The sequence below is a fragment of the Cornus florida genome, unplaced genomic scaffold, assembly GCF_030987335.1.
Source record: "Cornus florida cultivar Cherokee Brave unplaced genomic scaffold, ASM3098733v1 CherokeeBrave_3.0.0_Hap2_Chr03, whole genome shotgun sequence".
Classification (NCBI taxonomy): domain Eukaryota; kingdom Viridiplantae; phylum Streptophyta; class Magnoliopsida; order Cornales; family Cornaceae; genus Cornus; species Cornus florida.
Window position 1 is genome coordinate 41,732,824 of NW_026775573.1, and position 11,836 is coordinate 41,744,659.

The 11,836-nt window shown below is 39.3% G+C and overlaps 1 pseudogene; it reads left to right on the plus strand.

Annotated features, from left to right (window-relative positions):
* The first annotated feature begins 9,963 nt into the window (after window positions 1–9,963).
* LOC132301998 (small nucleolar RNA R71) lies at window positions 9,964–10,062 on the plus strand (annotated as a pseudogene).
* The last annotated feature ends 1,774 nt before the right edge of the window (window positions 10,063–11,836 follow it).

Below are 11,836 nucleotides of genomic sequence, written 5' to 3' on the forward strand. Positions count from 1 at the left end.
CCAGACTTATATAGCTGTTTTACATTCAGAAATTCTAGCATATTAAGATGGAACAACAGAATTAATAATTGAATATAAAGCTTTGCCATTAGCATCATTATGCTCAGTTTTAATAGTAGTAAAAGCAAAAGTATCTTTTAACTCTTTGACTATTTTACCATCCACAGTTGTATCTACTATAGGTGGTGTATAGCCAGATTCAACTATCGCCCAAGTTTTATCACCAGAATTTTACAAATAGGCTCTCATCTTTCCAAAAATTGTAATTATCTCCTTCAAATAAAGGACCACTGGCCGGTGTTTGCCGCACAACTGCCAAGCTTGATGAGTGTTTGCATTAAGGTGAGGGCCAAGAGTTTTACATTTATGGAAGCCACTACTACCTTTCACTATAAATATAGCTAGGGCGAGTAGGGATCGTCCCAAGGGATTGTGAGGATCAAGCAATGTCGTGGAATGGTTATTAGGGCTAGTAGGTCGAGTGATCAAACAATTGGTTGGTTGGTTGATTAAAGAGCAACTAAATTAAACTAAGTGATAGCAAAAATGTAATTAAGAGTAAGTAAGAGAGAGAGAGATCTTGGGGTTTAGAGATCACCACCAACCAATACATTTCTATATCATTGACAAGTGATTAATGAGGGCAAATGGTGTGTTGCAATATTGGTGTGTGTGTGTTTGGTTGATTCAACAAGTAAGGATGATTAGTTAAGCATATATTGTCTAACCATCATGTGAAAGGCACAATATATCTAAGCAATGAAGCATATATTGTCTAAATAACATGTGAAAGGCACAATAGATCAAAACAAGTCATTAAATTTTCCATTAAGCTCACAATCCAAATACAACACAAGGTTAGAGACATATGCTACTTGCATTCAAAAGCTTGGATCATCAAACAACAAGCATAGATTGTCCTCCCATTTAACACTATGCTACAACTACACTACATCTATACTACTAGAATGAAAATAAACTAGGGGAGAGGCACAATCCATCAAGAGATAAGTATGAACCATCAAGAGAATCACAAAAGCATTCCTTTAAGCACTATGTTTTGACAATCTCCAAATCTATAGCATCAATACACATAGACATGCATCAATAACACAAAATCTAGAGACAAGCACATGAACATCTATTCTAGCATACATAGACATATGGATTGAATGAAATGATCAATTGGGAGCATTAAACCACATAAATCATTGAATAAACAAGATCTATATATATTAAAGTGTCAAAACATCAATTACAACACTAATCCCTCAATAATACACAAGATTAAGATATAGAAAGCATGCTTGGGTAACTCTAGCCCTAAGAGGATGTCTAGCCACTCATGGTGATGTTGCTCCAAACCTCAAGGGCTAATTCTATGGTTGAAATATGCTCCTTGTTGATGAAAAGTCTCCTATGGTGTCTCTAGCCTCCTCCTCCTCTAAGCTTACTCTCCAAGAGATGATATGAAAATAATGTTGGCTCATTTTGTAAAAAGCAATCCTTATCCTTATATAGGTAAGTCAAAATGACACCCAAAATGAGCTGGGGTCGTGCACACAATATTCCCTAATGATTGGATAAAAGAGAACTTTCAATGAGATGGAATTTTAACTTTTTCGCACTAGAGGAAGTTTGATAGATCGAACCTTGGACTTGGATCGATCGAACTGGCTGAGATCTATCAAACTTAGGCTGGATCGATCCAACTGGTTGAGCTTTTTGGGAAAAGACAAATCCGAGATATTTTGGAGAGATATTTATGGGAAAATGATAAAAGTGGTTAGTGGGTGGTACAGCTATGGATATGATCAATCATTTGAATAAGGACAAAAGTGTTCGATCGATCGAAGGATGGTGTTGGATCGATCAAACTTTTGGGACTTTATGCTTTTGGGCTAAGGCTTGGATCTATCTTGAAGTGCTGAGATCGATCATTGTTCGGTCGATCGAACCTTGAACTTGGATCGATCGAACTTTGCTGCTTCCCACCTTTGGCTTTATTTGCTTCGTTCTTTCTCCACTTTGCTCCTTTCTTTGTTTAATCCCAGAATTGCTTCAATTAAGCTCTTATTTGGCTAAGTTAGCTTCTTTTCGGGATAAGTGCCTGAAAAAGGAAATAATATGAAATCAATCTAAAACGGTAAAGTAAGATAGATAAAGGTACTAGAATGCCTAAGCTTAAGGGGTTTAAATACGCAATTTTCAGCGCTCATCACACCCCCAAACTTAAATATTACTGGTCCATAGCAATGAACTAAAAAGTAAAGGAATGAAATAAACAACTATACAAGTATGAAGTAGAAAACAATAAATGGATAATGCCACTTTCGTAGGGAACACAATTGCACTTAGCATATGCAACAAGGCTTTTTGAACCCCTAGGTTACCCCTAATGGACGAGTGAAATCTCGTGAGGGTTTCTAGAAATGGTACCCACAAACATTAAGCTCATTCTTTCAAAAGAGTCACCAATATTGCAAACAAGCATTGGGAGAAAACTACCTCAAGTATGCAATTTTTCAAACCTTTCCAAGCAATCTCCCAAAATCTCAACATCAAACAAACAAGTATGGTCCTCCAAATATCAAGAAAATGATCATCCAAATCAAAACAACTCTAGAATCCTTTTGAGTAGACCGGCATCAAATGTGTTGCTATCTTAGCCAACTAAAGAATTAATCACATCCTTACCCTCAAACTAGCACACAAATCTAGTACCGATCATCAAGACAAAAAGTTGAACCTTTTATTAAAGCTTTATTGTCCTAGGTGCGCTTAGTCTTTTCACTCGATTTGTTTTTTTTATAGGATCAAAGATGGAAGTATGGTGCAATGTGTTGATCTATTAAGCTTTCTAGGCATTCATGAGGTCGAGCGTTAGGTCAATGACTCCCAAACCAGACGGCTTTGGGGTATTAGGCATTCAAATACCCCTACGGACTTACAAGCTCAAATCAACTAGGCTACAAATCAAGACAACAACCATCTAATCACTTCCCACTTCTTACCTTTTGGGAGAAGTCCTCACTTTTTTTATTGCTTTTGCTTTTTTTTTTTTTTTTTTTTTTTTTTTTTTTTTTTTTGTATTCAATTATTAACCTAAAGTTTGGGCCCTCCACCTTTCGGCGCGAGAAATTCAATGCTTAATGAGGCAAGAATCCCAGCTACTTAGTGAAAAGGGGTTGTTATCCACCTTTATTAAGAATGAAAGCTTTCAGTGCACTACTAGCCCAATTGGAATATAACCAATTCAATAATCAACTAAGCATGTACCCCACAAATGAATGCTAGTGTGCACCTGTGCTAGTGTAGAATCCTAGAATGAATCTCAAAACAATCACAAAATCAAGATAATATGGACAACAGGTGCAAGTATGATATCAATTTTTCGAAAAATTTACTCCTAAATGGCATTCATAAGGCATACAAGGAGTATTGGACTCTCAAGTCAAGCACTTTTTAAATTTTAAGCAATATAGTCCTCAAAAGATCAAAATCATAGCTAGATATGGACTAATCATAGAAATATCCCTCAAATACACAAGTCATGCTCAAAATTTGAATTTAAAACTAACACTGTAAAACACCAGTCCCCCCAAACTTAAATGACACAATGTCCTCAATGTGCAACGAGAAGAAAGGAAAGAGTATACCAGTACAACTAAGCAAGAATGATTGGGACTGAAGTTTCCGAAGTGGGTGGCATGCCCCCCCCCCCCCCCCCCCCAAACTTGGGATGAACTGTGGTCCTGAAAATTGGCACTTGGATAAACTTATCAGATAACAAAATGGGATAATCAGTGCACAGTGAACATGCAAGTGTAAATGGGATAAACAGATAAAGAAATGAGAGAGGTATAAGGGAGATCCTGGAAATTGGGTAGCACTCTCTCACTGAAGTCACTATGATGCACCTGATGGAGTCAAACATACAAATATGAGAATACAATCATATGACATCCATAGCAAAAAAAGTTATATATAAAACGGATAAAGTACAGGTACAACAAAAATATTAAAGCCGACAGACCGACTGTAAAAATAATAGTGTACAGTGACAATAGTAAAGTATTAAAAGGAGAGAGGGATCATAAGATAGAATGGACTGGGAGCTTAGGAAGATGAGGTAGGACGGGCAGGTCTGGCTCCACGGATGTCTCTGGATAGATCTCTGAACATGGTCGCAACATCCGTGCGGAAGGCAGCAAAATCAGCTCTATGGGCTGTGAGATCAGCTCGGATGGCAACAACAGCATCCTCAAGTGTCTGCAGACATACTCCAAAGCCAGGGTTCATATCTGGAGTCACAAACATAGATGAATTATAAGAAAGCTCCTGAGTCTGTTCCTGCTTATGAATGGGCGACCTGGCTGGAGAGTCTTACTCTGCATCGTCTGCAGGGCGCTCTAAGTCTTTATCTAAATACTTGGCAGCTCAATCAATTGGTGCGTCGTCCGCTGCGGGATGTGCTACTGCTGCCTCTGCTGGTGCTGGTGCTGGTGCCTCTGCCTGTGCATGGGCCTCCTCTAGCTCTAACTCTGCTACAGCCAATACCACGTGGTCCTGTAGCCTGGTAATAATAGAGCGGTAGCTCTTGTTCCAGTCCTTCCTGAGGAAGTGATAGGAACCTGTCTCGGGGTGCTCCCGAGGATGGATGGGGTAGCGTTGAACGATGAAGATCTGGGTGATGAGGTGGCTGAAAGGGAGAGACTTAGCCCATCCGGGCGTCTCCTTGCTGATGTACTCGTTATACAGCTTCCTCATCATGCTCCAGATGAGCGCGGGAATAGACACCCAGTGCCCGATGTAGAAAGAGTAAAGGGCTGTCAGATAATCACCCCTCCTCTGAATCTTGTGCCCTGCCATATATATATTCTGATAAAGAATGGAATCAGTAAACCATAGGTCGTCGGGAAGGAATGTCCGGGGTGGCGAAGGTCTCGCCACTGGTATGGTGACCTATGAGGAAAACTGCCATGTCGGCATATGAAGGCCTGAATAGCCTCAGATATGTGTCCTGAAGCTCTGGAGGGCATCTGTGTGGACAGCGGCAAGAGCGGACTAAAGTGTCCATTGTAATGGTGATTGGATGGCCATCGACAGAAGTGACCATCTCTGTTATGGTAAGCGGCGATGGTCCGATGTTCTGGTAGAACAATCGAACTAGCCGTGGGTAGACCGGCTCTGTAACAGGGGCAAGAATAGTGGCTAGGCCCCTCTGAATAATATCATGGTAGGCAGATCGGGTCAGCACCGATCGAGAGAAGAAGGCCGTGTCAAACTCGGACTCATGGTCGAGTGTCATGCGTGCATATTGAGATGTGGGCCTATCACGCCCCAGATGGGCTGGCTGAGCTGGCTGAGGTGGTATATATGAATGCTCAGCTCGGGGCTGCGGTGGAGATGGTGATGGAGTGAAAGCAAGATGAGCTGCAGAAGTGGATGGTATGTGGTCATCCTCAGGCTCATGAGATGGCGACTGAGGTGGGGTAGCCTGTGCTGGCTCCTCTAAATAATATCATGGTAGGCGGATCGGGTCAGCACCGATCTAGAGAAGAAGGCCGTGTCAAACTCGGACTCATGGTTAAGTGTCATGCGCGCATATCGAGGCATGGCCTATCACGCTCCAGATGAGCTGGCTGAGCAAGCTGAGTTGGTATATGTGAATGCTTAGCTCCATGATGCGGTGGAGATGGTGATGGAGTGAAAGCATGATGAGCTGTAGAAGTGGATGGTATGTGGTCATCCTCAGGCTTATGAGATGGTGACTGAGGTGGGGTAGCCTGTGCTGGCTCCCGCTGTGCATTAGAGGGATCTGCTGGCTCATCTATCCGTGGCCTAGTATGTCGGGTGGGCCCGTGTTGCCTATTGGCAACGGTCTTCCTCTTTACCATGGCCTGCAAAAAGAAAAACTTACAATGGAAGTTAGTGCTAGAATAAGAAATTTAAAAGCACGAAATAGAATTATGTATGTCAAATAAAATAGACAAAACAAATATGACATGAATCTATGCAAGTGGTAGAATATGAAACATGCTAAACAATATAAATATGAGATACATCCAATATGGAATATCACAGGCATTGGGCATAGATATGATAGCATGAACATAAGATATGATGAATGAAGTGTGTGTGTGAGATCTGTGAAGTTCGATCGATCATAAAAAGAAGTGAGATCGATCACAAAAGTTGGATCGATTGAAAGTAAGTGAGATCGATCTCACAACTTTGATCGATCGGAGATACTAGTTCGATCGATTGAACTGTGCAACATTGAAAACTCAAAAGTCACAAATCTGTGACTTTGGAACATGGGGCCCACACGAACGTGTTCGTGGGCTCAACAACACATCAAATCAACAAATATCCATCACAAATAGAGGCCCAAACTTCAACAATTCTAAACAAATCTCAAAATATCTACAAAACATATACACGTATATACACATATATATACAATGCTTCAAAGGCTCATCAATGGCGGATTCATCAAAAAAATGGCTTGGATTCAACACATAGAGCATGTATGGATGAGATTGAAGCTTAAATGAACATGAGATACTCGGGTCTTACCTCAACCGAAGGAGAGAAGTGGATACGAAGAGGGAAAGATGGAATCCGAGATGAGAGAAAGAGATGCGAAGCTTGGAAACTCGCCGAAAAGCTTCGCCGGAGATGGTGAAGTGATTGGACAGTGACGGCAATGAAGAGGGGTTAGGGCTTGAGAATGAGGGTGAGTTAGATCGATCTTTGTAATCGATCTTGCAAACCCTCAGTTCTATTTTAAAAACATTCCCGATAGAGTTCGATCGATCAAACTCAACTATGATCGATCGAACTTTAATGAACCCTCTTCAAATTATTTTTTGATTTTTGAATTTTTTGAAAATTGCAAAATGAAAATTAAAAATTGGGATTAAAATTAAAAATTGGAAAATAAAATAAAATATTTTTGGTTTTTTTTTTTAGGTAAATTAAATTGAATAAACATTAATAATTAAAAATTTATTAAGATATTTTTGGATTTTTGAAAACTTTTTGAAAAATAACATAAAATGAAATAAAATGAAAATAAAATAAAACAAAAATGAAAATATTTTTGGATTTTTGAAAATTTGAAAAGTCAAATTAAAGTCAAAATAATGAAATGAAGGCTGAGATTGATCGAAACAAGAGTTCGATGAATCAGACAGAGAACAAAAGTATACAGGTTTTTGGCTCAAAAAATTGGCTAAGTGTTGGAACATGAGATCGATCGAACCGGGAAGTTAGATCGATCGAAAAACTTCTTGATCGATTCTGGAATGTTTCGAATGATCAGACAGAGAGCTGAAATATGCAGGTTGATGCAGGCTCAAAATTTTTCTAAGTGTTGAATTATGAGATCGATCGAACTTGGAAGTTGGATCGATCGAAGGTCTCTTGATCGATCTAAGAGTTAGTTCGAATGATGGGACAGAGAGGTGATTTGGATGCAGGTTTCTGCAGGTCGAAAAAAATTTTAAGTGTTGGATGCAGAATGGAGTTCGATCGATTAAACTTATGTTTGAGATCGATCGAACTATGCAGAATGCTCAATAATGTCATGAAAGCTTATGCAATCCTCACTAAAGTTCCTTGAAATGCATATGAACCAAAAACAAGTATCTAGACTTCGTAAGAAATGAAATGAAAGATAGAAATAGGGGAGGAATAGGGTTTTAACACTCTACGAATGCCTTTGATAGTCTTTAACGTCTCTAGCAAGACATTGGGCTTTATTAGCCCGGATCAAAGATCTTATAATGCATCCCCTCCTTGTTGGGGTGATAGATGTTTTGAACTCCACCCAACAAATGGTTCTTTGAAGAACTTGTTGGACTAAGCTCAAAATGAACCTTTGGTCCCTTGTCTATGCAATTACAACCTTTGGGCTTCCATGCCCTTTCAAAGCAAGAGTTTGGAACAAGACTTTTAGAATGCAGGGTTGAAGATGATCCTTTAGAAGTTTTGGTTTTACACAAAAGCTCATTTCCTTGACATTGAAAATCATAACATTTATCTACAACATTAACCTTTCCTTCATATTTGTCAAATGAATTGGGTGTGGGATTAAAGATATGCAACTTCACCTTCATGTGGCCAAATGAGATCTTTATTATCTCCATGCTACAATTGATGTTAGCATTAGCAGTTGCCAAGAAAGGACGGCCAAGGACAACGGGAATTTGGCTCTTAGGATTGGGAACCGGTTCCGTGTCTATGACAACGAAATCAACCGGGAAGAAGAATTTGTCAATCTTTATCAAAACATCCTTAATTATACCCCCAGGCTTCTTAATTGATTGGTCGGCAAGTTGCAAAACTACCGACATCGGTTTCAATTCACCTAGGCCCAATTTGACATAAACCGAGTATGGAAGAAGGTTAACACTTGCTCTTAAGTCAAGAAGCGCCCGATTAATGATATGATCACCAATAATGCATGATGTAGTTGGTGAACCGGGGTCCTTAAACTTTGGAAGAGTGTTATGTTGCAAAATTGAGCTTACTTGCTCAGTCAAAACCACTTTTCTTGGTGCTTGGCTCTTGTTCTTCTGCTTTTAGGTGCACAAGTCCTTCAAGAATTTGGCATAAGCCAGAATTTGCTTGATTGCATCCAATAGTGGAAGATTAACTTTCACTTGCCTAAACATTTCCATGATTTCATTGGTTTTTGCCTTTTGCTTGTCTTTTGAAATGGATCCTTGTAAGGCATCCAAAAATGGAACCTTTGGTTCAAACACTTTTTCAAAATTTTCTTCTGAACTCTCTTCAACACAAAAAGTTTTCAAATCATTTTTCAACAAAACCTTTTCAACATCATTTTTCAAAACTTCTTTTTCAAACACATCTTTCAAGACTTTCTCATTTACAAGATCATTTATATGTAATGAAGGATGAATGGGATGTGAAACGGGATAGGTGACAACTTGAGGTTGCACCAGTTCACTCTCTTCATTGGACATTCCAACTTGGTTGTCCACAATCTTACCATTCCGTAAGGTAGTCACCGCATTAACATGTTCAATGGTGTGGCCTTCCGATGAGGAATGGGTTTCCACAACACATTGTTGCTTAGGTGGGGCATTTATAGGCATCTTTCCCTTCTCTCTTGCATTGAGAGTGCTTGCTATTTGCCCTACTTGGGTTTCTAGCTTCGCAATAGATTGAGAGTGAGAATGAAGCAATTGAGTGTTAGCCTCTAAAGTGCCCAAAGCATTCAAAACTTTCTTTTCAAAGGCGGGACTTCTAGTTTTACGTTGGGAATAAAATTGGTTGGGAAAATGAGAATTAACAAACTGATTCCCTTGTGATTGATAGGGTCTATAACCTTAGGATCCTTGGTTTTAAACTGGGGGTGGAATGTACTTCCCTTGAAAACCGACTTGGGAAGGGTTTGAGCCCTCTCCTTGGTTTTTCCAAGAGAAATTCGGATGATTCTTCCAACTTGGATTATAATGAGTACCATAAGGATTGTTCCCTTGGTTCATAAAAGCCGCATTGACTTATTCATTAGGTTTACTTTGCACTTGTCCGTGAGGACTATGAGAAGTAGAATAAAGAACACTAGAACAAGTTATACATGTTTCATTTGATGCATGATGAGAATGGTTAAAGAAGGAAGATACTTGGTTCGCCGAGTTTTGGTTAATCAAGAATTGATCAAACCTTTGAGATAAAGACTACATTTCGGCGGCTGTTTCATTTAAATGGTCGACTTGATGTAAGCCAACACTCTTCCTACCTTGTGAATTTCTACCATTCTTGGATGATAGTGTTCTATGCAAAGAATTTTCACTCATGCTCTCATAGAGACGCCACACGTCATCCTCATGCCTATCAATGTATGAGCCACCCATGGAAGCATCAACCATACCCTTATAGTTGTCCGATAAGCTCTCAAAGAAGTATTAAACTAATTGCCATTTGGGCATGCCATGATGTGGACACTTCCTAAGCAATTCATTGAAGCGTTCCCATGCCTCATGAAACGTTTATCCATCCCCATATGAAAATTCTCAAATTGAGGTCCTCATGGCATTGGTCTTAAAAACTGGATAGTACTTCTTCGAGAACTCTTGTTGCATTTCTGCCCAAGAAGTGATTGAAAAAGGCCTAAGATTGTTAAACCAATACCTTGCCTTGTTTTTTAAGGTGAATGGAAAAAGTTTGAGTCTTAAAATCTCTTTCGGCATGTCCGTATATTTTACGGTGGAACATACTTCAAGAAACTCATCCAAACGCTTGTAAGGTTCTTCACTTGGAAGTCCATGATAGTTAGGAAGCATTTGAATGGTTTGTGGCTTAATTTCATAATGATGTGCTCTAAATGGAGGCAATTGGATGCATGTAGGTGCATTATACTCATTAGGCACATAATAGTCTCTTAAAGCAAGAGGTGGATTAGCTACTTGAGGTGCAACATGAACACCTTGATTTTGAATTCCTTGATTGTTGATGGAAGGTTGTAGAGCATACATTGGCCTTGGCATTCCATATGGAACTTGGCCTTGTTGTTGTGGTGGTTGGTGAATGAATGGCCTAGGCATACCTAAAGGTACTTGTATGTTCTCATTGTGCACATTGGGATGGAGGATACCTTGTTGGTCTATGTGACCAATGTCCTTAACATGATCATCATTATGGTCATCCATTGAAAGATTGGATCTATTTGAACTTCCTCTTCCCCTAGGATTTCTAACGATAGATTCAAGATGTAAATCAAGAGGGACAAGAGTTGGTCTCAATGAACGATGTCCATGCATGCACAATGCTAAACACAAAGAAACACAAAGAATGACAAATACTATGCCTTCACAACAATGCAATTAGACTTCTTCCACATACATTTAATTCATACTCCCATGCTTTAGCAACAATGATGCAAGACAATTAAAAATAAGCCTCCACGCGGGCCGACGATTAGCTTAGCAAATTTAAAGCTTAGCTTAGCAAATTTTTAGAATTTTTAGCTTTTTACTTTCTTGCTTGCTTGAATTGAATGCTTGATGGCTCCTTTGCTTGTTTCCTCTCCAACAATGCACCTAGTCAAGTAATCAACACAATAAGTAACTAACAAGAAATATAGAAGTAAAGTAAAGACACGATCAAAGAGTACTAATCCTAATCAATTCCACAAATCCGACGCTGCCAAATCTAATCAATCAGTCCCCAGCAACGGCGCCAAAAACTGACGCGGTTCATGCCGCACCACCACCAAGCTTGATGAGTGTGTGCATTAAGGCGAGGGCCAAGAGTTTTACATTTATAGAAGCCACTACTACCTTTCACTATAAATATAGCTAGGGCGAGTAGGGATCGTCCTAAGGGATTGTGAGGATCGAGCAATGTCGTGGAATTGTTGTTAAGGCTAGTAGGTCGAGTGATCAAACAATTAGTTAGTTGGTTGATTAAAGAGCAACTAAATTAAACTAAGTGATAGTAAAAATGCAATTAAGAGTAAGTAAGAGAGAGAGAGAGATCTTGGGGTTTAGAGATCACCACCAAGCAATACATTTCTATATCATTGACAAGTGATTAATGAGGGCAAATGGTGTGTTGCAATATTGGTGTGTGTGTGTTTGGTTGATTCAACAAGCAAGGATGACTAGTTAAGCATGTATTGTCTAAACATCATGTGAACGGCACAATATATCTAAGCAATAGAGTATATATTGTCTAAACAACATGTGAAAGGCACAATAGATCAAAACAAGTCATTAATCCTTTCATTAAGCTCACAATCCAAATATAACAAAAGGTCAGAGACATATGCTAATTACATTCAAAAGCTTAGATCATCAAA